Source organism: Camelus bactrianus, chromosome X (genome assembly GCF_048773025.1).
Source record: "Camelus bactrianus isolate YW-2024 breed Bactrian camel chromosome X, ASM4877302v1, whole genome shotgun sequence".
In the NCBI taxonomy this organism is placed as follows: domain Eukaryota; kingdom Metazoa; phylum Chordata; class Mammalia; order Artiodactyla; family Camelidae; genus Camelus; species Camelus bactrianus.
Genome location: NC_133575.1, coordinates 59,646,378 through 59,672,872, shown reverse-complemented (window position 1 = coordinate 59,672,872; position 26,495 = coordinate 59,646,378). Strand labels below are relative to the sequence as shown.

Genomic DNA, 26,495 nt, shown 5'->3' with positions numbered 1-26,495 from the left:
CATGAAGCAGCAATTCCAGTCCTGGGCTTTTGTCTGAAGGAAAGCAGCACACAAATCAGGAAAGATGCATGCCCCCCAATGCTCAGTGCAGCGTTATTTACCATAACCAAGGTACAGAAGCAACCTAGGTCCCCATCGACAGATGAATGCATAAAGGAGTGGTGTAGACATACAATGGAACACTACTCAGCCTTAGAGAAGAATGAAATCTTGTCATTTGCGACAAGATTGAGGGATCAAGAGGGCGTTACGCTAACTGAAATACGTCAAAGACAAATGCAGTATGATTTCACTTATACGCGGAACCTAGAAAGAAAAGAAGCGCACACAGAAACAGACCCAGAGATACAGCGAGCAGCCTGGTCGTCGGCAGAGGGGAAGAGGGTGGGAGGAGGAGAGAAATAAATAGGTGAAAGGGATTAAGAGGTACAAACTTCCAGTTTTACGACAAATAAGCCCCGGGGGTGTAACGTACACACACGGAAAAATAGTCAATAATACTGCAAGAAGTCTGCATGGCGACAAGATGGTAACCAAACTTATCGTGGTATTCATTTCCTAACGTGTAAACATATCACATCACTTTGTTGTGCAACTGAAACGAATATACTATCGTAGGTCAATTTTAATTTAAAAAAAAAGAAAGCGTGTAGGTCTGAGTCCAGGATGCCTAGGTCGTGTGTCACTCCTCCACTCATGGCCCGTGTGACCTTGAGCAAGTCTCCTTACATCTCTGTTCTCTGCTTTCCCACGTCATCAGGTGGGATTGAAATCTTGCTAAGTGATGGGCCGGCAGGAGGGGATTAAAGAAGGTGATATGTACAAATGACAGAATATTGCCTGATACCTACTATGATCAGGATCGATGAAAGGGAAATGCCACGTTACCCCTGCTAAACACACCCCAAATGACCGTCTGAATTCAGGCCTTGGAGGTTCTGGAAGAAAAGCCCTACTTGCCTTACCTTCTCCCCTCGAGCTGGGAGGAAAGCCTGGCCGGTCGCTTGAGCTCCCAAGCTCTCTGATGAGATCACAAGTTCAGAGTCCAATACAGGTACCTGTCTTCCGCCACTTCAGTCAGGGAAAGTCTCCTAGGTTTCAGCAGTAATACAGCTCTGGGGATACCTAGAAGCACAGTGACGGAGAGTAGAACTTATTTTCAGGTCAGAAGAATTGCATGGGCACTTGCCAGGTACACATCCTTGGCCTCTGAGTGTGGGAAGCAAGTCGATTTCATTATTCCTGCCTCCTGAAATGAAGGGGCACATGTCTAACTCCCAAGACGACCCTTGAATCACTCAGTGACGAGCTCTCTGGTTCTCACACAGCAGGCAGGAAACGGCTACGCACACGCTCTGACTCAGGGTCGCCGGGCCCAGGCGCCGAGGACTGTCCCGTGGAGCCCCTAAGCCACGGCCCCCAGCAGCTCCTGCAGGACCACCTGCTGTGGACAGCGGGCCCTGCTTCCAAGACTCCGCGGGCCGGAGGACTCCGTCCGTCCTCTCCATCTGGATGATGTGAAGGCTGGTCCTGCTGCAGGGCCACAAACTGACTGGATTGTGTTCTCTGGAGCCCCCTGCCCTCCCGTTCCATATCTGCACAGTGAGAGCGCCTCATGATTAACTCAGATCTGATGCTCTGGGATTTACAGGTACTGATCTCAGAGCTGACAGAGAACAAAACAATCTGGATGAACAAACCTGAATTCTGAAGCTAGTTTCCTTCTATACGCATATTTACTTGCTGTGGACAATGATGCAACCCGTCAGAACTTCTTTCAAGGGGCAATACTCAATGTTTGGGAGCAGGAGAGCATTTACCTACATGTAGCTCATCAGGTCACAGTAGCCGACACAAAAAATACAATACAACCGTGATTCCCAGAGTTCCAGGTCTGCATCACTTCTCCACACTGTGTGTGGCCTCAGATCCTCAAAGCAGGGCCTCAGTTTAGCACGCATGCATTCCACCAGACCCGGTGCTCTTCCCGGGGGCAGCCAGCCAATAACATGGCACAGAAGCACATGGACACCAACAAGGCATTCACGCTACAGAGACACTGCATATCTCACCAATAACAAGGTAGGGAGAAGAGACAGACATCAGGGTGTGAGAGTAACCACATGCATCACGGGAGCCGTTACACAGGAGATAAGGACAGCGATCCACCGTCTCCCTGGCCATGGAATGCCCAGGAACGATGCAGAGATTCCAGGCAGGAAAGATTAGGAGAGAAGTCCCGATGTCCCTCACCTCTGTTCTTGAAGGAACAGAAATTTAAGCAGAGGCTTTTCGGTGTCTGCTCACTGACAATATATGTTTTCCGTTGAGAAACAGCTGCTATAACAGCCGTGTGCTCTGCTAAGGGGGACCAGGGGCTGTTGCACTGGTACGAGAAGCTTCTTCACAGTGTGGAGACAAAGGAAACCACCCGCCTGGATCAACAGAAATTGAAGCCGAGAGATGTGTTCTAGCCACTCATTTCCAATATTTCGTTTCCAACAAACATATTGGTGGCATCACGGCAGATACGCTACTCTGTGCGAGCACCTCGCCCCATCATCACTCACAGGATTTATCGGGTTCTGAGCGCCTGCGGGGCACCAGGCTCCAGGACCTGGGCTTTGGCAGACTTTGTGCACACAGGAATGTTCCCTGCAGGAAAACGGTCCTCAGAGAGCTCGCAGTCCAGTGGGCAGGGAGCCCTCCTGAAGACAGTGGTGACACAAGCGTGAGGAGAGTTGTGGCGGGCGTGAGCCAGGGGATGCTGGGACACAGAGCAGAGCCCGGAGCGCAGCTGGTCAGGAACAGCTTCGCCTGGGGCTGGAATATTATCTAGTATTATTGTCCCCATTAGCAGATGAGATAACTGAGGATCAGAGAGGGTAAGCAAGTCACTCAAGGTGACACAGCCAGGTGGTGGTGGTGACCATTTTTTACATACGTCTGCTAAAACACAAAGTTCTCTGCACTATTCATTACGCCAATCTCCCCCTCTTAATGTTGTCACACTTTAAAAAGAATTGTTTCATCTATTGTCCTGGGGGAGGGGGAGGTATTTAAGTTTGCATATTTGGTTTTCGAGGGGATACTGTGGATTGAACCCAGGACCTTGTATATGCTAAGCAGGCACTCTAGCTCTTGAGCTACTCCCTCCCTCCTTGTTGTCACCCCTTTTTATCTGCATTCATCACCTTATACATGACCTTGGCTTGCCTTCCTCCTTAAATTCATAAATAATCTGCTGACCAAAGGATAGATTACCTTTTAGCACATCAGACCTCTCCGCTGTATAAACAGAGCTTTTCCTTGCCATGCACATGGGCCCTGCCCAAACTGAACATTTACCTTGAGTTAGTATTGCACCCACGTGCTGGGTACAGGAAATGGATCTCTCCAGTCTCCAGTTTTACTTATGTATTTCACGCAATCTCAAGTACAGTTTTAAGTGCAGCCAATATCCAACTAAAAACAGTAGAACCGTTGCTTCCCTAAAACAACCATTCATAAAACACGTCACTGAGTGACAAGACCTTCTAGGTAGGAGACACGGCCCCTTTGGTAGGGAGTTGTTGACGCCGTGCTCCTTAAATTGTGGAAATCCTTTCTTTTAATCCTTTTTCTCTATTGCTGGTGCCCTAAGAGACTCAGGCAAGCAAAGCCCTTCCTTCTCTATTTTTGAAAAAAAAAAAAAAATTAGCAACACATCCACCCCCAAAACACATATCTAATACATCCAATAGGGGTATGTCCATATAAGCAAGTCTTATTGGAAATGCAAATGGAAACCCCTAACTAACTAATCACGAACCCAAATTTCTGATCACAGCAGATGTCTGCTTTCTAGGGCCGGCTGTACTCCTGCAAACCGGACAGGCAAACATGCCTTCCTTTTCTAATTATTCTTCACTGCTGCTGTTCGGCTATGTGATACAAGTTGTCAAAACAATTGCACACCAGAGCAGGAACCACGGAGCCTCTTACAAGCAAGTCTATTCCTACGACACAGCAAGACCTCTCCCTCACACGTTCTCTAGAAAGAATTTCTCGTGCGATTTCAATACAGGAAACAGTTTTCCTTGAAAACACTTCAATTATGTCGTCTAATGTCCTGAGGTGGGAGATGAGGTGGGGAGGGAGGGGGTGCCAAGGAAACAGACTATTTTTGAACCCGCTGAACACTGATTCTAGTCCAGTTATCTTGGGGGTCGACCAAGGTCCACAGGAAGTTTCAATATCATCACTCTCGGCTTAAAAATGGGAACCCCTAACCGAGAGATAACACTGTACACAGACTGTCAGAGAACAATTCTGATGCTGAAGAGAATAACAGCGGCTCTCAGCTAGAGTGCAGCACGGATCACCCCTGACCGGAGGATTTTGGTCCTGTGACACTAAGGCGCACTTGCCCTGTCCTAGGGAGACCTCTCTCTCTCGGTGTGTGCGTTGGTGTCTCTCTCTGTCCCTGGAACGTTCTTTCTCAGGTTCAGGTTCCTGACATCCCTCCGCCAGTTCATGGCCTCCCATCCTTAGCGTTGGCAGTAAAGTGTAGTTTCCGGGAATAGAAGGGCTAAGACCACTGAGAGGAGTGTCCTCCGGGGTCCTAGAGAGGTTACCCACCCCCTCACCCCCACCCCCCCATCCCCTCCAGGCCTCAGGGTAGGAGGAGTCTGCGGGCCTGCACCCCTTGTCACAGGAATAGACACCTCCTATAGAGGCAGGTTCTTCTCTGGCAGCCCCTGGGCTGCAGTGGACAGCAAGGAAGCCTGGAGGGGCCTGACGGGGAGTGGCTTACTCCCCAGGGGCAGGGGTAGCTGGGTTGCAGGTGCTGGGTTGGAATCCTCTCCAAGAAGCCTTCCCCTCAAGGCCTTGCACCAGGGCGTGGCTCCCAGAACCTCAGGACTGGAAGACAGGATCCCTTCTGGAGTCACAGGGAGTTTCTGGGTGGCCGAAGTGACCGTCAAAGAAGGTGCACATGGGCGCGGGGTACAGGGATGGAAAAGAGAGGCTCCTCCCTGACTGCCTGACCATTTGCGTGTTACTGCCTGCCCACGTGAGCAGCAGGTACTTTACTGGACTTTTTCCTGACAGGTCCAGGTACTTTACTGGACTTTTTCCTGACATCACAGTCGGAAAGACAAAAGACAAGAAACAAACCAATAAAGAGGCTGACTATAGTTCCTGGTGCAATCCAGAGAGCACCCCAGATCTGAACAGCGGACGGTGGCAGCAGGGCGGTTTTGCCTTGTACTGCACCGGGAGCAGCAGACAAGGTACACCGGGGGCATCTGTAGGTGGGGACGCGTCAGGGGAAGTCTCAGTCAGCTGAACAGGACACGTTTATCTTTGTGTCTGGCTAGTTTCAGGAGGACTGACTTTTCCTGTCACTTACCGTTCATGAGACAAAAAACAGGGAGCTGCAGGGTCTGTGTCCAACCTTTCAGGAAAAGGAGAAAGTCCTTGCCCCACAGCTGGTAAGCTCAGGAGTCACCCGCCTGACTGTTGGGAAGCCTTATCTAAATCATGAGGAGAAGGGTGGTCCTTTGCGGTAAGCCATTTCGGGAACACATCAACAGACGTTTCTTTACTGTGGCTTTTTTAGGGCTCAGGTGAAGTTCAACCTTGTTAGCGTTGTAAAAATGAGCCAGGCATCATTCATGCCTGTCCAAGCAGGGGAGTCTATGAGCAGAGATTCCCTTCTGGACCTGGATGACTATGTGGAGCTGGCTGGAGCTCTCTAAAGTCACACTGAAGACCATAAAACACCCTCACTCCTGGGCTCTCTGAATGCCTGGAGCTGACTGGCATCCTTAACCCCCACTCCCCACTTCAGGACCCTCTGCGTACCTGCACTTGCATAAGATAAAAACATCTTCCTTGATGCGTGTTTGCCCTAACTAAACTAACGGCTGCCCGGAAATGGCTAATCTCCCAGTACCTTAGCTGGACAGGCCTCACTGCAGAGTCCTAAATCCCGTTATTCAGATTTGCCCATGGCAAGTCTCACCTCACTGACAACCAGTCGGGTACCTGTGCATGAACTGATCGTACAGCCCTCTACCCTTTGTGTTCACAGCCCCTTGCCCCCAGTAAAAGATCCTGCACGTTCACCCTGGGCGCTCCCCAAGGCACCTCTCATCTGTGTGGCCCACTGTTGTTACAGCAGCGAATCTACTCAACTTTCCTTGTCTTGGAAACTTTTCTTTGTCTTTGGTGAATTCTTTTGCCACCTGCCACACTGGCCCGCCTTTCCCCCCAACCTGTTGACACTTGAGCAGCACTTCCTAGGTATAAAAAGGCAATATTTTCATGATCTAAATGAAGGAGGCAAAAATGAGTCATTCACCCAGAATAGGATCATCATTCGCATCTTACAGTTGAGGAAACTGAGCTGCAGAGAGGTTAAGTAACCTGCCCAGAGTCACAGATGGAATGAGCGGTGGGGCCTTGATGCAAATCTAGGAATCTGTGCCCTCATCCCCTCCCTGCTAGGCAGCTACACTGATGGTTTCCAGAAACACATATCCACCCCAATCCCCTCCTGAAATACAGCCTTCCCCAGTCGCATGACAGGCCCGCAGGGAGACTGCACTCATCAAGTGCTGGACAACCTCTGGGACACCAGAGATGACTTCACAAGGAAGACAAGTGTTAGAAAACCTTGCTCCCCAGGGCCCGATGCCTACACCCTGCAGGGAGTGAGGGGCTACAGGAGAGAGCCTGGGGGGTCTGAAGGGGGCTGTTTCTCTGGTAGCCACGCTGATGGATTGCCATACTGCATGCACGTGATAATAAACACTTGCTATTTGAATTTATTTATGGTTCCTTTAGTGTTGGCGATACACGCAGCAAGGTGAAAAGACACAAAGCAGATACGTAAAACCAGGCAGTCATGTGGAGAAGTGGAGAAGTCTGCTTTTGCCGAGGGAGTGCCTGACAGTAAAACGGCACTCTGCTGTGGGAAAGGAGAACATTCTCCAAGACTAAAGAAATGAAACAGAAAGTAGTCATTTTCCTTAATGATCGGTATCATTCCCCCATCACTGAGGAGGTGTTTTGGGCACAGAGAGGATAGGTCAGGTCCTCTAGGTCATTCAGCTAATACGCGTTTCAGTCCCACAGAAAGAAATTCTCACCATGTCCAAAGTAACTCATTCCCCCCAATTGCTCCCTCCCCCCATCTGCACCTCCTCTACTGTTGCCTAAGTCAGTGAAAGGCAGCCTTCTCCCCAGCTGCTTAGGCTAGAGATCCTTAAAGCCATCCTTGATCACTGCCTCTGTCTCACCAGCTGCTCAATCACGGAGCCCCTCCTTTCCGCCTCCTAGGTCTTCCTATGGAAGATCTTGACACTTCTCTCTGTCACAACAGTGAATGCCCTGGTCCAGCTGACCCTCCTCTCCCTCCTAGGGGAGCACCAGCAATCCGGGTCCTTTGTCGCCCATTCTCTAGCCCACAGCGTGAGGAACGTTTCTTAAGTCCCAACCTGGGGAGGCCACCCCTGCTCAAAACTCGGTGGGGGCTGCCTGCTGCTCTTAGGAAGACTTGCAGCCTCCCAGACTGGGCACAGCAAGCCTTGCCTGTCCCCAAAGGCCTGATCTTCACCAGACTCCCTCCTTCTGCTCCAACTCCTACCTGATACTCCCGCCACCCAGAATCTCTGTGCTCATCATGTGGCCGGGGTGTTCACACTCGCCCTCCCTCCCCCAGCCACCCCACGCCCAGCTGCAGATTTCACAACCTCGCACGTGGTCTTCCCTCCATCTGGCATGCCCTTCCTCCCTCCTCATCTGCGTGGTTCCTTCTTGGGTTCCACTGTCCGGTTAGGTAGAGAATTTCCGTTTTACCTGGGGAGGCCGTGGAGGAAAAGCCACAGTTAACAGATTTATACTTTTACCGAGTGGAACGTGATGGAGATTTCATTATTCATTTCCCAGATGGACACTCGTTTTACTCCGGTTCACAATGAGCTGGTTTGAAATGCAATCTGATGGCCGAGTGTTTCTGGGAAAGGCTTCCTTGCTAAGAACAGGCAGATACAGACAGCAAAGCTCTCCCCTCATTTTAGATGGGCCCACCGTTGCATTTGAATATGGAGTTTGGAACTGGGCTGCAGTTTTCAAAAAAAAAAACTGCATAAAGGGATCCAGGGAGACCACCTGCTTCACAGTGAGGAGGGAATCAGCCCAAAGCTGGGGAAAAGTCTGTAACTTTATGGTGTCTGTGACTCTGTAAATGGAACAGGCCTTCAACTGCCCTACCCATGGGACTGTCATTATTCTCCACTATAGTTGATAGCCTGAGTATTCTGTTAGGACAATATATTAAATGCTTGTCCCTTTGCAAGGGTTTTTTGTTTTTCTGTTTTTGGACAGGGAGAGGTAATTAGGTTTATTTATTTTTAGAGGAGGCACTGGGGATTGAACTCAGGACCTCGTGCAACGCTAAGCACATGCTCTTACCATTTGAGCTGTACCCTCCTCCCCCGCAAGGGATCTGATGTCCTGGTCCCTGTGGTCATCAAAGAGACAAGGCTCAGCTGCCTCTTCAGTATGGGGGACCCTCTAAGGGAATGGGACAGTGCCTTCGGGCTACTCCTTAGATGTCCCCGCCAGGGGCCGTCAACCCCTGGAGGAAACAGCCCGCTCCTATCAGATCCGGTGGAGAGAGTGCACCCACAGCTGGCTGTACCCGCTACAGACTCAACAGTGATGATTCACTTCGTTCACTACGACTCCTCTGAGCAGAGCACATCCAAGTATGAAATGAAGTCTGTGCCTTTGGGCTGTAAAGACAACAAAAAGGATGGGAACGGCACCAGCTCCACCAGCACTACCCCACCGCCTACCCCAGGCAGAGGGCGGAGTAGACTCCCAGGGCCCCTGGCATGCTTCCCTCCCTCCACACTACTGTGTCCCTAACACGGGTCACAGGGTCAACGGCTCTGCCTGGAGCCTAGGTATTGAGCTCATGTCAGCTGGGCATATATGGCTTCATTTCCCCAAATCCCAGACAGGTAAGTGTCAGCGCCCAGTTTCTGTGGACAAGGGAAGAAGCTGAAAGAGGTTAGGTCGCTGGTGCAGTAAAGGGTGGATCTGGGAGTCACGCCTCGGTTCTGCCTGACTCCAAAGCCAGGCTTCTTTGCTGTCACAACACACTTGGCTTGTGTTTCAGTTGCCGAGATGCAGATACTGTTCCAGGACGGGAGGGTCATCGCTGTCCCAATACCACATCCACCTGTGAAATGCAGGCACCCAGCAGGGTAAAGCCACCCTGAAAGGTTCTAAGACCATCTGTATCTGCCTTCAGAGGAGCTGCCCTGAAGCCAAAAACCGGAGACCACTGGCAGGAAAGCCTTGCCTCAGAGCCAACAGCCAGGCAGGACTTGAACTTCCCCTGCGGGAGGCACTTTGCCATATGGAATAGGCTTTTGCAATCACCCCCGACCCCTGGGTATGTCGCCCCCAGTCTCGGCCTGTTTCCCAGATATTAGGGGTCCAGAGGCGAGCAGGAGCAGAGGAAGTGCTTTGGGGCGGCAATGAGAACTCTGGACATGACCCAGCTGCCGGGTGGTCTGCAGCCCCACAGACTGGGAACAGAAGTCTGCCTCTACCCGTCTTCGTGTCTGCGTCCTGCAGCTTGTGTGCCTGTAAAATGCGGACAAACGTCCTACCTCAAGAACCTCCCCATCCCTGAGAAGGGTGTCCTGACCAAACCTCCACACTTCCTCCCCCGCGAGTCCCCATCACACTTTGGGAGGAGTCACCTGCGCTCTGCTGTGCTCCTAGGGTCTATGACTTAAATCCTGCCATAGCTCTCCTCACACAGCAGGTGGCGTCCCGCTGCTTGCGGGTTCCAGCCCACATCATCCCTGCATCCCCAGGCTGGCCACAGTACCTGAGTACGTGTAGTGTCCGGGTGGAGCTTAAAACATGTTTCTTCAATGATCTGAGGACCCTGACCCTAGGTATTTGGTCAATAAACGGTTGCTCTTCTTGGAACAGTTATCTCTGTGTTAAAAACGACAGAGGACAGCGGCATAAATAAGACATCTGGGGAGTAAGATTCTCTACCCTCAGAGGGGTGGAGGGCTGCATCTTTCATACCGTCCCTAATTCCGGAAAGTCCTAATAAAAGAGGCGGCAACGTTCATCACACACACGTGGGTCACTCCGTTGCCCCATCAGCCGCAGTTCTGGCCTCACAGTGCACCTTGGGCCCAGACACCTGGAGCACCAGTCAGTACACCGAACATTTACCAAGTACCAAGTGGCCGGAGTCCAATCGATGGACTGTTGAATGAACTCAGCCTGCTACTGAGGTGTGTGATGCTGTGCCCAGGGCACAGGTGTCCATGGAGACGGGGCCGTGAATGCACGTAGGGAGGGCATGTGGCGTCCAGGTGAGGCCGTCAGCCTCACTCGTAGCTGCCCCTCTGCTGCCCTCCGAGCTCCTCGCTTACCCTGCCTCAACGCCGCCTGCTCTTCCCCGTGTCCCTCCTCTGCCTCCCTCCGCAGCCTGGCACAGGCCTGTCCTTCAGCATCTGTGACCCCTGGTGGTCCTTTCCGGTCAGCCGACCAAGCAGATGCAGGATCTCATCCCCGCATTCCGTTTGCCTCTCACTCCCTGTCTTCAGCTGCCCGGCCTCCTGGTGGAGTCTGCACTGTCTGGCAGCCTCTGCCTGTGGCACTTTCCCCAACTGTCCCCTCTGTCTGCAACGTCCTGACCTCAGCCGTCTGCTTTGCTCACTCCTTTCCCCTTCACGTCTTTGTCAAAATGTCACCTCCTCCATGAAGCCTACCCTGGTGGCTCTGGTCAGCGGTCTAACCTGCAGCTCTCCCGCTAGCTCCTCACATTACCAGGCCCCGTCCCAGGGTTTACATTGTTTTCTGGTCACAGCAGCATCACCTTCTAAGGCACTGTACAACTTCCTCAGTTGTTACGATGAGGGTTTACGCCTGCCGCCTACCCCTTCCCCTTCAGGGACCGTAAAGTCCGGGGCGGGGATTTCTGTTGTTTGGGTCCCACGTAGGGAGCAGTGCTTGGCACGCAGAAAGCCCTCGATGAATATTTGCTGCCTGCAGCAACAGGGGTGCCTCCCCCACTAGGCTGTGAGTCCCGTGCGGGTCGGGTCGTGTCTCCTCTCCCTTGGGACAGGGCCTCACACTGGGCCCGCGTCCATCTCCACCACGCCTCCTGCCCGGCAGCTCCGTGATCTGGGACTCAGGAGTCACCTGGCTTTATTTCAACTTTCAAACACCGAACTTGAAAGGAAGTTAGACATTTTCAACGTTGAGGCTTTACTTTAGACCTGAATTTGATTCTCGACATGCTAATGAAAAATAAATCATTGCTGTTTATGAAACACTTACAAGTTCACAATTTTCGATTAATTTGGGTGTGCTAGTGTGAAAGGCTTCGGTTTCAGCAGCTGCAGTACTTCTTTCTCCTCTTACTTTCACTTGTCAGGCTTTTCTTTATGTTTGCAAAGCAAGGGGAAGTTTTACATCCCTTCCCCCAACATTCAGGTGACTTGCCCCAGGTGTGTTCCATGTCCTCCTGATGGGAGTGGCAGTGGACGAGTCCACAGTCAACTCAACTCAGATCAATCAACCTCTCCCTTTCCTTCTGGGAAACTGTCGCACTGAAACATCAGGAAGAGGTCGCAACACCTCACGTCGGAACTCTGGCAAATGACAGTCTCTCAATCGGCATAAAACACCCCAGGGACTCAGAGGTTTCAACCTCTGGAACATAGAACCAAAGACAGAGCAGACCTCACTCTGGGACCCCAGTCTCCCGCCAGCTCTGCAGCATCATACTCTGAATACAGACTCACAAATACCCCAGGGGCTGCACACTATGAGTCACAAAACCCCAAAGACATCAATGACATGCTAAACTCAGTTACAGACCCACAAAACAGCAGCGAGGGGACCTCACTCCATTGGACACACACCACCAAACAATCCAGTGAACTGAAACTCCTACGGGCTCGATCGATGAGGCCAGAGACACAAAATCAGCTCAGACATGACAGGTCTACATGCATTTTAGCAACTTCATAACCTGCAATGCAGAAACCCAATAGCTCCCAGGCCTCACAGCCTGGACACAGAAGCCACACAATCACAGAGCTCACACCCCCGGGCACAGACACACACAAACAGCTCAGAGCACTGGCGCCGTGGAGGTGGAGAGCTCGCTCACAACGTTACGTGCAGCCAGCATCGAAGAGACCTCAGACTGTGGTACCCCAAATCCCACCAAGCCCAGCGTTCACAGCCTGAGACACCATAAACTCCCAAAGTTCCAGCAGCCTCAATCCCTGGCACACAGACTTATAGCCAGGTCAGAGATGACACACTCGGTAGGCAGAGCCACCAAAGGGTCAGACACCTGCCATCCTGTGTCAAATAAACTTTGTCATCTCACAACTGAGGGTGTGAGATGCCGCGGAGAAGCTCACTTCCTCGCATGCCCATCATTCCAGCTGCAGACCTGAAGCTCTTTAGAGTCCAGCCACCTGCCTAGAGCCGTCACCACACGAATGGCACTGGGTGCCAGCAAAGGGACATTCATTCCCCTGCCCCACTGAGGCAAGTGTGAGTTCGGAAAGCACCTTTGCACGGCTCTGTGGCAGCATCCATCAAAATTTAAACTCCATCCTGCACCCACCCTCAGCTTCATGAAGAGGGACACGTGTCAGTCGTATTCTGCAGTGTCCCTCCACATTTAGAATAGTGTGAGGCACACAGTCGGGACTCGAGAGATGTCTGTTTAGCCAAAGGATTTTTTGGACCAGCAGTTCCACTGCTATAGTGTCTTAAAGAAATATTCACACCTGCAGAGAGCTGTGTGTACAGTGACAGCAGCAAATTTCTGGGGGTGGGGGGAGTGCTAAATGTCCAGTAATAGGCACTGACCAGTGGAAGGGTAAGTGAGAGATGAAGTGTTCGTATTATACCACGGAGCACCACTAGCTGTGAAAGACAACGAGGGGAACCACTCTGACTGGCCAGAGAAGTTTTTAAATGAGAAGCGAGAAGTACTCCTACTCACCAGCGTCTGGGTGCGTGTGTCTACGTGATGTTTTTCCATGCAGAAAACACAGAATAGAGGGAAACACCTAAACTGACTCCAGTGGTCGCATCTGGTGATCAAACTGATGGAGGCAAGATCTGGAGTGCTTACTGCTCCTTCTGGTGTGGCTGACTCTATTTCCCACAATGGCCCAAAGCATATCCCAAGGTACATCCCTTTCTTTAAAAAAAATTTTTATTCAACTGTCATGCAAGTAGCATACTCACCCTCTGAATGGTTTTTACCATATTGACCATGCTGTGCAACCAACCCCAATACATAATCGCAGAACGTGAGCAGTCTCTCCGCAACGTCCCCTCCCACCGGCCCCTGGCACTCACTAACCTGCTTTCGTCTTTATGGAGATGCCTACTCTGGACATGTCATAAAAACAGAATCTTGCACTAGGCGGCCTTGTGTGTCTGCCTTCTTTCACTTTGCTTCATGTGTTCAAGATTCATCCATGTTGTAGCATGTATCAGTCCTCTGTTCTTTTTGATGGCTGAATAATATTCTATTATACGGATATACCACTGTATTTCAAACTGTATTCATTAGTTGGTTGGCGTTTGGGCTGCTTGCACTCTTTGATTGTTGATTGATGCTGCCAGGAACATCTGTATGCAAAAGTTTTTATGTGAATTTATGTTTTCACACAATTTGGGACATACTTAGGCATAGAATGGCTGAGTCACATGGCAACTCTGTGTGTAACTTTGAGGAACTGTCAACCTGTTTTCCACAGCAGCTGCAACATTCTGCATTCCCACCAGCAGTGTCTAAGAATTAAAAAAATTTTTATGGCACTTCTGGCAATTGAATCCAGAACCTCGTCCATGCTAAGTAAGCATGCACTCTACCACTGAGCTATACACCCTGCCACTGAGGATTTAGACTTTCCCACATCTTCCCAGACACTTGTTACTTACATTTTAAAAATTATATCCTTACTAGCGGGTATCATGTTGTAATTCATTGTTTTCCATCTTGGCTTCCCTATGACTAATATTTTCAAGCATCTTTTCATGTCCTTACTGAACATCTGTGTATGTTTTATAGAAACGTCTATTCAGCTGCTGAGTGCATTGTTAATTGGGTTCTTGGTCTTTTATTATTAGCTTCTAAGAGTCCTTTATACTTTCTGGGTCGTGGTTCCTACCAGAAATATGAATTACGAATATTTTCCCGCATTCTCTGAGTTGTGTTTTCACTTTAGGATGGTACCCTGTAAAGCACATTTCTTGCTGAAGTCTCTTTTACCTAAGTTTTCCTTTATTACCTGTGCTTTTAGTGTCACATCAAAATCCACTGCCTAAACCAAAGTCATAAAGACTGACTCCTATACTCTCTTCCAGGAGCTTTATTGTGTTAGCACTTCCATTTGGATTCTGATCCACTTTGACTAATTGTGTCTGCAGTATGAGGCTGGAAGGCAAATTCAGTCTCTTGCATGTGGATATCCAGTTGTCCTGGTACCATTTGCTAAAAAGACTGTTTTATTTTTTTAAGTTGAGTTATAGTCAGTTTACACTGTTGTGTCAATTTCCAGTATAGACTGCAAGTTTTCAGTTATACATGTACATACATATATTCATTGTCGCATTCTTTTTCGCCATGAGCTACCACAAGATCTTGTATACATTTCCCTGTGCTATACAGTACAGTCTTGTTTATCTATTCTACATGTGCCTTTCAGTATCTACAAATTTCAAACTCCCAGTCTATCCCTTCCCACGCCACTCCGACATGGCAACCACAAGTTTGTATTCTATGTGCATGAGTCTGTTTCTGGTTTGTATTTATGTTCTTTTTTTTTTTTTTTTTTTTTTTAAGATTCCAGATATGAGCGATCTCATATGGTATTTTTCTTTCTCTTTCTGGCTTACTAAAGACTGTTCTTTCCCATTCAGTTCTTTTGGCACTGTTGTCAAAAAGTCACTCATCACAGATACATGGATTGAGTCCTTGACTCTCGATTCTATTCCACTGATCTACATGTCTACCTTCACGCCAGTACCACACTGTCTTGCTAAGCAGAGCTTTGCTATACGTTTTGAGATTGGACTGTATGAGTCCTGCAACTTTGGTTTTCATTTGTAAGATTGTTTAAGCTATTCTGGGTCCCTGGAATTTCTATATGAACTTCAGGATCAGCCTCTCAACGTCTAAAAAAAGGCAGGTAGAATATTAATAGGGATTGTGCTGAATGTCTGGATCAGTTTGGGGAACACTGCCATCTTAACAGTTCATGAACACAGAATGTCTTCTCATTTACTTCTGCTTTAATTTCTACTAACTGTGTTTTGTAATTTTCAGTGTACAACTCCTACACCTCTTTGGTTCAATTAACTCCTAAGTATATGTTCTTTCGATCATATTACAACTGGAATTGTTTTCTTCATCACTGATTTGGAGTGTTCACTGCTAGCGTACAGAAAATACAACGCAGTTTCGTCTATTAATGGTGGTGACGATTTCACAGGTGTATACATATTCCCAAACTCATGGAGAAGTACCTATGCAATATGTACGGCTTTTTACGTGTCAAGCATACCACAAGTAAGTGGTTTAAAGGAACAGAAATGAAAGCAAAATAAAGGCATTCCCAGAAAAACAAAAAGTGAGGAATTATGTTCCTAGCAGAACTGGCTCACAAGGAGAACTCAAGAAGTTCCTCAGGCTGCAGTAAGTGACTCCAGATGTTAATTCACATCCCCATGAAAAACCAAAGAGCACAGGTGAAGGTAATTATACAAGTGCAAATGACTTTATGAATACACATTTTTACTCTTTTCGTCCCGTATGTAAAAAGCAGTTGTACATCACCAATTGTCAGAGAAATGCAAATCAAAACTACAGTGAGATACTACCTCACACCAGTCAGAATGGCCATTATTAAAATGTCCACAAGTGATAAATGCCGGAGAGGCTGTGGAGAAAAGGGAACCCTCCTACACTGTTGGTGGGAATGCAGTCTGGTGCAGCCATTGTGGAAAACAGTGTGGAGATTTCCTTTAAAAACTAAAATTAGACTTACCGCATGATCCAGCAATCCCACTCCTGGGCATATATCCAGAAGAAAACATAATTTGAAAAGACACATGCATCCTGATATTCACAGCACCACGATTTACAATAGCCAAGACATGGAAATAACCTAAAACTCCATGGACAGATGACTGGATAAAGAAGTTGTGGTGTATTTATACAATGGGATACTACTCAGCCATGAAAAAGAATAAAATAATGCCATTTGCAGCAACATGGATGGACCTGGAGAATGTCATACTAAGTGAAGACAGAAAGAGAAATAAGAATACCATGTAATATGGCTTATATGCGGAATCTAAAAAAAAAAAAAAAAGGACACAAATGAACTTACCTACAAAACCGAAACAGACTCACAAACATAGAGAACAAACTTATGGTCACCAGAGGGTAAAGGGTGTGGGAAGTGATAAATGGAGAATTTGAAATTTTCACTTGTTGGGGAGTGATGGCAGTGTTCGCTATCTTGGCTGTGATGGTGGGTTCTTTGGTTTATACATCTATCAAACTTCATCACATTGTATATCTGAAGTATGTGTACTTTACTCTACAGGAACCATACCACAAGAACGGCGTTAAAAAGTGAAATAAAAAGTAAATAATAAAATAAGGAAAATAAAAAGCACTTGTATAAAACAACATCATATAATTGACTGTTGTCACAATACCATATATAATGTAATATATTTGCCAATAACGGCACAGAGGCGGTGGTTGGGAGCAAAACTGTATGAGGTAAGGAAACAAATCTGGATGGTGACTCAAATCCACAAGAACAAATGAAAAGAAGCTGAAATAGTGACAAAGAAGGTTAATATAACAGAAGTTAGAAATATACTTGATATTCTGTCTTATACCAGCTTTCTAAAGATGTAACATTCGGTATAATGTAATAATGATAAGAATATTAATGGGATGTACCCGTTATAGATGTACTATATGTAACAATACGAGGAAAAGAGGGAAATGGGAAGAGACCAACATAGGAGTAATGTTTCTCTATCTCATTAGAATTCGTATACATCTGAAGCTGACTGTGATCAATTAAAATGCTTATGGTAGCCCTGGAACAGCTAAGGCAATAACCTAAAAAACAGTGAAAAAATCAGTAAAGAAGTTAAAATGCTACATTAGAAACTATCCATCTAATGCAAAAGAAAGCAGTAAATGAACCAGAGAACAAAAACACATGAGACACACGGGGAAAAATGTGTAACAGCAGGCTTCAGCCTGCATCAACATGAAACGTGAACAGATAAAAGAACCCAATCACAAGGCAGACGTTGACATCCTGGATGAAAGAAAAAAAAAAAGATCCAACTGTCTGTTGTCTCCAGAGGACACAGTTTAGATTCAAAGATACGTAAATTTACCATACAACCTAGGAATTCTATTCCTAGACAATTCTACCCAAGAGGGATGAAAGCAAGTCAAAATACCCATACTCAAACACTCCGCACTTTTATTCATATGAAGCAAACCTAGACACAACCCAAATACTCAACAACTGGTAAATGGATGAAAGAAAAACAGGGACACCCACACACAGCAATACTACACGGTAATAAAAAAGGAAGTACTGATGCATGCAGCAGCATGGATGCATGCCGAGCATGCCAAGCCAGAACAGCCGGTTTAGAAGCCTACCGCATTATATGACTTCACGTGAATGGAATTCTAGAAAAGACAGAACTTCAGGCACAGAAATCTATCAGTGGTTTCCAGGCTATGGGAGTGGAGGAAGGAGTCTGATGGCACATGGCACAAGGGAATATTCTTCTGTATTTTTATTGTGGAGGTGGTTACACAACTGTATATGCTTGTCAAAACTCTACAAACTGTCCTTTAAAAGGTTCACTTTTATTGTATGAAATTTTATCTCAATACCTCTGACTTTTTTTTAAAAAGGAAAAGGAACTTTTAGGTAAAATATTTAAATATTGGTTACCGTATCCACCTATACCGTGATTTCATAAATACATCTTATTTCGGAATTCTTTACAGACTGGGCCGTCTGCTAGTATTCCCCATGTCAATGGACAACTCCATCGTACTCCTATGAGTAAACACAGAAACTTAGTCATAACCATTTTTGCAACTCCCTCTCCTTCACCTCAAGTCCAAATCCTTGCTGAGTTCTGCCCATTTTACTTCCCAAATACTTGATGTTTCCACTTTTTCCTGTGCCCACCCCATCAGCTCTAGTCCAAAGCCTCCCTCCTTCTGACTGTGAAACCTCCCTTCTAAGTCGCCTCTCACATCCGCTCAGTGTGTCGGTCTCTGTCGCCCTCTCCCCTCCCTCTCTTCCTGTTGCAGAGCTGTCCCTGACTTTACATAAAGACTACACTCCTACACAAGGACGCCGAGGCGTGGTCTAGCCCCTGCCCACCTCTTTAGCCATATGGAAAGCAGAGCTTCCTCTTGTCTCTCTTATTGGGCTTCTTTCACACCCTCCAATTTTCCAAACTTCACTTAGACTGTCCCCTCTTCCTGAAGCCTCTTGATTAGTTAACTCCTGGGCATCATTCACATTTCAACACAAGTCATGTCTCTTCAGGGAAGACTTCCCTAAAGATCTGGCTAAGGGCATTTCCTCCGAAGCCCTGGGGTGTGCCTGTCTGCTCTCACCAATCACAGCAGCAGTTTTCACGTTTATTTGCGTGATTGTTAGATTCACTATTGTCTCACGATTTCACATAAACTCCATGAAGGCACTGATGTGTCTTTTTCTTTTTTTTGTATCCCCCAGACACCCAGCATAGTGCCCTGACCACAGCTGGAGCTTGGTGAACCATTAAATAAACAGAGAGATCATATTCATTACACACACACACACACACACACACACACACACACACACACACACCCGCTACCACCAGGCACATCCAGATCAGTATGTAGTGTCTGGGCAGCCTCCCTGAGCTGGTTCAGGAGGCTGAGGAAGCACTGGTGGTTTTGCTACAGGGCACCTTTGAGCTTCCCTGAGGTGCCACAGCAGTACCTTCAGCAGGCCTAAGAAGCTCTCTGTGTCTGTCGGTGGTAAAGGCTGACTCCTTCCTGGCTTCACATGCTCAGCACCCCCTAGTTAGGGCTGATGGCGGGTCCTCAGAATGCTCATCACCAAGTGCAGTGAGGCCCTGCCAGCGCTCAGAGCAGGGAGCCCTCTCCCAACAATAATGGAGCACCCTATCCTCGTACTAGAAATGGGAACTGTAGCTGTTCACCCCTCTTAACGTGTTTTCTCCCCTTTGCATTCACTTCCACGTTTCCTCCTTGAGTCACCCAATCCAGCTCTGCTCCTTCCCAACTGATGACTGCACCTGCATCTCACTCTCTGCGTATGGATTTACTGGGGGAGGGCTGGACCTACCTACCGCACTATGAATCTTCTTCCTCTCTTCCCTTCTGAATCTGCAGGCTCCCAGACATCAAGAAAAGTGCTCCGGATGGCCCACAAATGGGGCGGTGCTGCAGGGGAGGGTGCGACCCTCACCCACAGCCTGGCTCAAAGCAGGACTTCCTTGTAAGTATTGCGTGTTGCCCCACCGAGCCACGGGAGCCAGAAAAGAGCGAAGGCCTAAGAAGTCCTAATACGGATACTTATGCGGATAGAACACCACTCTCTCTGTAGGGAAGTGCCACGTGTGATTTGGGTTTGGCCTCTATCCTGTGTGGCCTCGTTTACACTTGCAGACTTACCTAACCTTCTATCAGGACCTCTCTGCTCCCCTCCCCGCCGCTCCCCACCTACTGTACAAAAGATCATTCTCCCGCTTTCAATGCGCTGTCTGGTTTTTCACCTGGCAAAGATATAAAAACATTTTTTTTTAATTAAATCCTGAAACGTCAAGATACCTAAGAGAATGGGTCTTCAGAAGGACTACTTTTAAATTAGAATAGAAAAGTTGGCTATGGAATAATGAAGTACAGAAAATAAAAAGTGAATAATAAATGTTATTTGGAAATTTCCTAGAACTTCACATTTAAGAGAAAAACACTTAATATGTGGTCTCTTGTCTTCCAGGTTTCTTTCTATGCATTTTTAAAAACGATGAGGTGGGTGGGGAGGTAATGCCTTCATAATGTTGTATCTACTGCTCCGTTTATCATTATACTATGGATACGCTACTTTCCATAAGGATGAGGATGTTGACTGACATCAGCAGGAGCAAAGATAAGGATAGACCTTCACACCTACGGGGAACCGTCCTCTGTGACGTGTGCATATGGAGATGACACCCCAGTCTTTCATGCACTGAACAGACGTCACCTTCAATCCATACAGAGACCCAGCGTGATCTGATTCACGCTGCTGGACACAGTCACCTGCCTTTTGATCCAGGGGACACCGGACGCTGCAGTGTGTTCCAGAGTTTGGTGCCGGACACCACGTCTCTGTTTCTCTCTGGCCTGGGTACCAATGTGACTCAGCCCTTGCTGGCTGGGTGACTCTGGGTAAGTTCCTTCACCTGTAAACCTCTACGTGTCTCAGCCTCGTCATCTGTAAAAAGGGACGATAACATGGAAAACGCTTACCTCACAGTGTTGCTGTGGGTAACCGATGACCCTCATATTACACATGTGCATAAAGACATGGCTAAACACAGTCCAGGAGCCCGAGCTTTTCCTCTTGTGTCTCTTCACTTCTGTTTCTGCTTCTACCGTATCCTTCCCCAGCCCCACACTCTCACCTTCCCCACCCCCACTCCACCCTCTCTCCCTTCTGCCCCTTTCCTCAGACTCTCCATCTGAAAACACTATTGGCCATCTCCTCACGATTCGGCTCAGAAAATATTACTACCGTCAGCCTTTTGTTAGGTCAATCACAGACATTAGCGGTAGAAACACTGAACACAATAAAACTGGCAGTGTGAAAACTACACGAGAAATAAAGTGTTACTAGGAAAGCTGGACTATTAACACTTCTCGCATCTTCATCAGATTCAGATCTTCAGAATTTAATGAAGGAGAATTACTTCACCTGACAAAACTAATAGCAGAAAGAAAAAAAGCCATATGATGAGGTTCTTAGGCATTTAAATTTCACCTGAAATGTTTTTAAACATTTATATACTCATCACCTCACACCAGTCAGAATAGCCATCATACAAAAGTTCACAGATGATAAATGCTGGAGAGGGTGTGGAGAAAAGGGAACCCTCCTACACTGTTGGTGGCAATGCAGTTTGGTGCAGCCATTGTGGAAAACAGTATGGAGATTCCTCAAAAGACTAGGAATAGACTTACCATAGGACCCAGTAATCCTACTCCTGGGCATACATCCAGAGGGAACCCTAATTCAAAAAGACACCTGCACCCCAATGTTCACAGCAGCACTATTTACAACAGACAAGACATGGAAACAGCCTAAATGTCCATCGACAGATGACTGGATAAAGAAGTGGTGGTATATTTATACCGTGGAATACTATTCAGCCATAAAAATGACAACATAATGCCATTTGCAGCAACATGGATGTCCCTGGAGAAGTGAAGTAAGGCAGAAAGAGAAAGAAAAATACCATATGATATCACTTATAGGCGGAATCTAAAAAAAAAGAAAGAGCAATGAACTTAAATATAAAACAGAAACTGACTCACAGACAAAGAATACAAACTTGTGGTTGCCAGCGGGGAGGTGGGTGGGAAGGGATAGACTGGGAGTTTGAGATTGGTAGATACTGACAGGCATATATAGAATAGATAAACAAGTTTAGACTGTATAACACAGGGAAATAGATAGAAGATCTTGCGGTACCTCACGGGGAACAAGAATATGAAAATGAAGACATGTATATTCATGTATGACTGAAAAATAGTGCTGTATGCCAGAAACTGACACAGCCTTGTAAAGCGACTATCACTCAATAAAAAATTATATACTCATGTTCTATAATCATCCAGTGACAACTTAATTTCCCATCATTATACAAATCCTACGAAGAGGTCATTAGAGCTCTAATTTCCCAGAGAAATCTGCACCAAGTCAGACAGAGCTGAAAGAGCTGAAACAAGTCTACAAACAGTAGCTGGACTCTCTCAGTAATATACTGAACATAGCAATATACTGAACATATACTGAAAACAGAAAGCAAATTCGAATGCATAAATGAACTGAATGACCATGAACTAACTGGATGTTCTGACAAGCACAGAACCCTCCACATAACAAGGCAGACTATACTACATTCTTTTCAATGCCATGTGGAAGTTTACCCAAAGTACACTATATCCTGGGTCATAAAACAAATCTTATCAAATGCAAAATAGTTGAAATCATATAAAGAATGTTGTCTGACCAAAAGAGAAAAACTACCAATAAGTAAGAAAAAATTAAGAGGAAAATCTCCAAACACAAGAAAAATTAAACCGTACACTTCTAAATAGTCCATGGACCAAAGGGCAAGTATCAAGGGAAGTTAGAAACGATCTTGAACAAAATGAAAATGAGAAAACAACCTACCAAAATCTGCAGGATGCAGCTGCAGCAGTGCCAGCATTAAATGTACAGCAGCAAATGCTTGTAGTAGAAAGACTACAGAACCCAAATCAGTAATGAAAGCTTCTACTTGAGAAACTAGAAAAAAAACCCAAAAAACTCAAAATCAATTGAAACCAAGGAGAATAAGAGAAATAGAGGTTGGAACAGAAATGAGAAAAAGAATAGAGATAATGAAACCCAAAGCTGATTGTTTGAAAAGGTCGATAACATTACATCAACTTCTACACAGACAGACCAAAAAAAAAAAAAAAAAAAAAAAAAGACAAGTAAAGACACAGCTTACCAACATCAGGCATGAAACAGGCTACATACAGACCCCACAGAAATGACAAGAATCCTATGAATGACTCTATATACCTACATTTGGCAATTTAAGTGAAATGGAACAAATTATCAAAGCTCATTCAAAACTAAACAGATCATTTGAATAGACGTGAATCTATCTAAAAATCAAATTTGTAGTTGAAAAACTTACAGGAAAGAAATCTCCAGGTCCAGATGGTATCCCTGGAAAATCCTACCAAACGTGTAAGAAGAAACACCAGCAACCCTACACGGTCTCTTCAAGGAAGTAGAAGAGAAGGAACACTTGTTGAATCAGTTTATCAGATTAGCATTACCTTGATACCAGAATCAAACAGAGACAGTAATAGCAAATCAAATTCAATATATTAAAAGAATAATACATCATGATCTACTGGGGTTTATCCCAGAAATGCAAAGCTGGTGCAGCATTCAAAAATCCATCAATCAATCCACCATATCAGCATACCAAAGAAAAAGAACTCCATGATCATATCAACTGATGCAGAGAAAGCATCCGACAAAATTCAACAGCCATTCATGAAGAAAACACTCAGCCAACCAGGAGTAGAAGGGAGCTTTTAAAACCTGATATAGAGCACCTACAACAATACCTGCACCTTCCGTCCTACTTCATGGAGAAAGACTAAATGTTTTCTCCCTAAGATCAGGAACAAGGCCAGGAGGATAGCCACTCTTACCTCGGCTAGAATTCAACATTGTACTAGAAGTCTTAGCCACTCTAGTAAGGAAAGAAAGGAAAGGAAGTGGTTTAGACTGGGAAGGAGGACATCAAACTGCTGCAATTCACAGATGACAAGATTCCCTACATAGAAAATCCCATGAAATCTATTAACAAAAACTCCTGTAACTAATAAGCAACTTTAACAATGTTGCAGGATACAAGCTCAACACACACACACAAAAAATCAGGTGTATTTCTCTGTACCAGCAATAAACAATTACAAAACAAAACTTCTTAAAAAGACTCACACGTACCATTTATAATAGCTTCTTCCCCCCTCCCGAAACCTAGACAAACAGAAGCAAGACCTCTATGTTCAAAATTACAAAATGCTGAAGAAATATAAGACTTATCAAAATGGAGACACATACTGTGTTCATGGGTTGATAAATTCAATATAATTAGGATGTCACTACACCCCAAATAGATCCATCAATTTCATACAATTCCAATAAAAATCCCAGCAGGATTTTTTGGTACATACAGACTAACTTATTATAAAATTGCTGTGGAAAGGCAAAGGAACTACAATAGCCAAGTAATTCTGAAAAACAAAACTGGAGGAGTAACAGCAACTTTTAAGATTTACTATGCAGCTTCAACCAACATATATAAACAATCTAAGTGTCCCCAGAGGGATGAATGGATAAAGAAAATGTGGTGACATATACAATGGAATATTATTCAGCCATAAGACAGAAATTCTGCCTTTTGCAACAACATGAATGGACCTTGAGGGCTTTATGCTAAGTGAAATAAGCCAGAGAGAGAAAGACAAATATTCTATGTTCTCCCCTATAAGTGAAATCTAAAAAAGTCAAACTCACAGGAATAGTTTAGAAGGGTGGTTGCCAGGGGCTGGGGGAAATGCTGGTCAAAGGGTACAAACTTCCAGCTACAAGATGCATAAGATATGAGGATCCAGTGTACAGCATGGTGACTGTAATTACTAATACTGTGTTACCTATTGAAAGGTAAGAGGGTAGATCTGAAATGCTATCAAAATAAAAAAATTTTTTTCAGGTAATGATGTGAGGGGATAATGTTAACAAACCTTAATCTGGTAATCATTTTGCAACATATACGTGTATCAAATCATCACAGTTGTATACCTTAAACTTACATGTAACATGTCAATAACAGCTCAATAAAGCTAGAGATATAAAAGAGTCCCCAGTTTTTCCACTGGGAGTGCCTTCAAGCTGGATCTGTGTCCCTCTGACACCTTCCCATCATTCCTTGAACTTTCCCTTATTACTACATGACAAGTTGAGGCAGGCTCATCTATCCTTACCCTCCTCCAGCTTGGGAACCCATCATTTTGTGGAGAATGGTATTTAGAAGCTAGGGGGAGGTATACTTATTGACACTGGGATGTTGCTGTTTCCAGAAATTTAGGGATATATGTGTGTACACATACACGCATACATCTGTATCTATCAATCGACCCACATATGCACACATCTTGATTGAAACCCAAGAATTCTCATGGAGAACTTTAATTTCAGTACCGTAACAGCTCGGGATTTGTTCTTGTTTACTTCCTTTCCGTATTTGAAATTCCCTTTTCCAAAAGTGACAGGCGTGGCCCCCACCATCCTTATACATTTACTGAGTTGATGAATCCCGATGCATACAAGCCATCCCTCCTCCACATAGAGGCCCTCCTCACACGCTGGGCTGAACCATCCCCCGCCCTTGACTTCCACACTCCGCTCCAGCTTGAGTCCCTGGGCCAGTCAGCCCTTTCCCCACCCAACCTCCAGGGATATCCTCCTTCCGCTCTGACTCCCCAAGCTGGGAGGCCTCTACATGCATACACTTGCCTTGCCTTGCCTTGCAGCACCTAGTCGCTTTAGGACTGAACTGCTCAAGCAGAAACCAAAAGGGAAAAGGTAAATATATCTTAATATAATCAGTTTATGAAGGTGAAGTGGGCCAAATCCAAGCAATATGATGAAGCCAGAGTGTTTTTGCTCACAGTCCTACAGATCCGCAAACAGCTCAGATACTTTACACCTTAACACAAACATCCCCCTGCACCCCGCCCAAAAGAAGCTGAGAGACATCACAACTTGGGATCCAGAATCACAAACAGCTCAGAGACCTCATACTCTGGACTGCAGATACCTAGAGATCTCACAACCAGGGACTCAAATTTCCAAAAGCTCAGAAGATGCACACCCAGGCATACAGGCACACAATGCCTAAGAGGCTTTCTACCGTGGCTCACAAAATCCACACAGATAAAATATCCCATTCACCCACAATCTCTGCAAAGGCTGAGAGATCAGAGAGCTGAAAGGCACCCAAACAGCATCTGTGATGTCATACCTAGCGGTACACACCCCCAAATGGCATGACATACTTTACTTCCCCGGGAGAGACACTAAGAAAGCTCAGAGACCTCGACCCCGACATTAACCGCACGCATCTGTCCGACTGACAGTGCGCTGCCACACGCGCCCAGGGAGACTCGTGACTGAGCCAGGGCTCAACAAGGCTGAGAGAGCTCACAGGAAGACAGCGCCGTCACCCTGCACGGCAGCCACTGCGCCCAGCCTCGCCACTGACCCGGACAGCCATTCAGCCCCCACGGAAGGGTTAGCTGTGGAGTCGTCGAACTCCGAATAATCTACACTCCCAAAAGGCCCGCGCGCGGTCGCACGCACGCACACGCACACGCACACGCACACGCACACGCACACGCACGCGACCTCTCACCCTAAGCTCCCGCTTGGCGACCACAGCGTCCATCCCAGAGGCGGCCAATGGGAACTGGGCAAGCGAGGAGAGAGGGCGGGAGTAGCGGGACT

At 46.5% G+C, this 26,495-nt stretch overlaps 1 long non-coding RNA gene across 12 annotated transcripts in view; it reads right to left on the bottom strand.

Annotated features, from left to right (window-relative positions):
• The window catches only part of LOC105066115 (uncharacterized), a 29,617-nt gene extending 3,268 nt beyond the window's left edge, over positions 1-26,349 (bottom strand). For 2 of the 12 annotated variants that reach the window (XR_012504545.1, XR_012504554.1), the window contains exon 1: positions 966-26,349. This is a non-coding gene — a long non-coding RNA (uncharacterized LOC105066115). The remainder of the gene's footprint in view (positions 1-965) is intronic. The other 10 variants (XR_006723428.2, XR_012504550.1, XR_006723429.2 and 7 more) reach the window with 10 other exon arrangements.
• Positions 26,350-26,495: the final 146 nt, after the last annotated feature.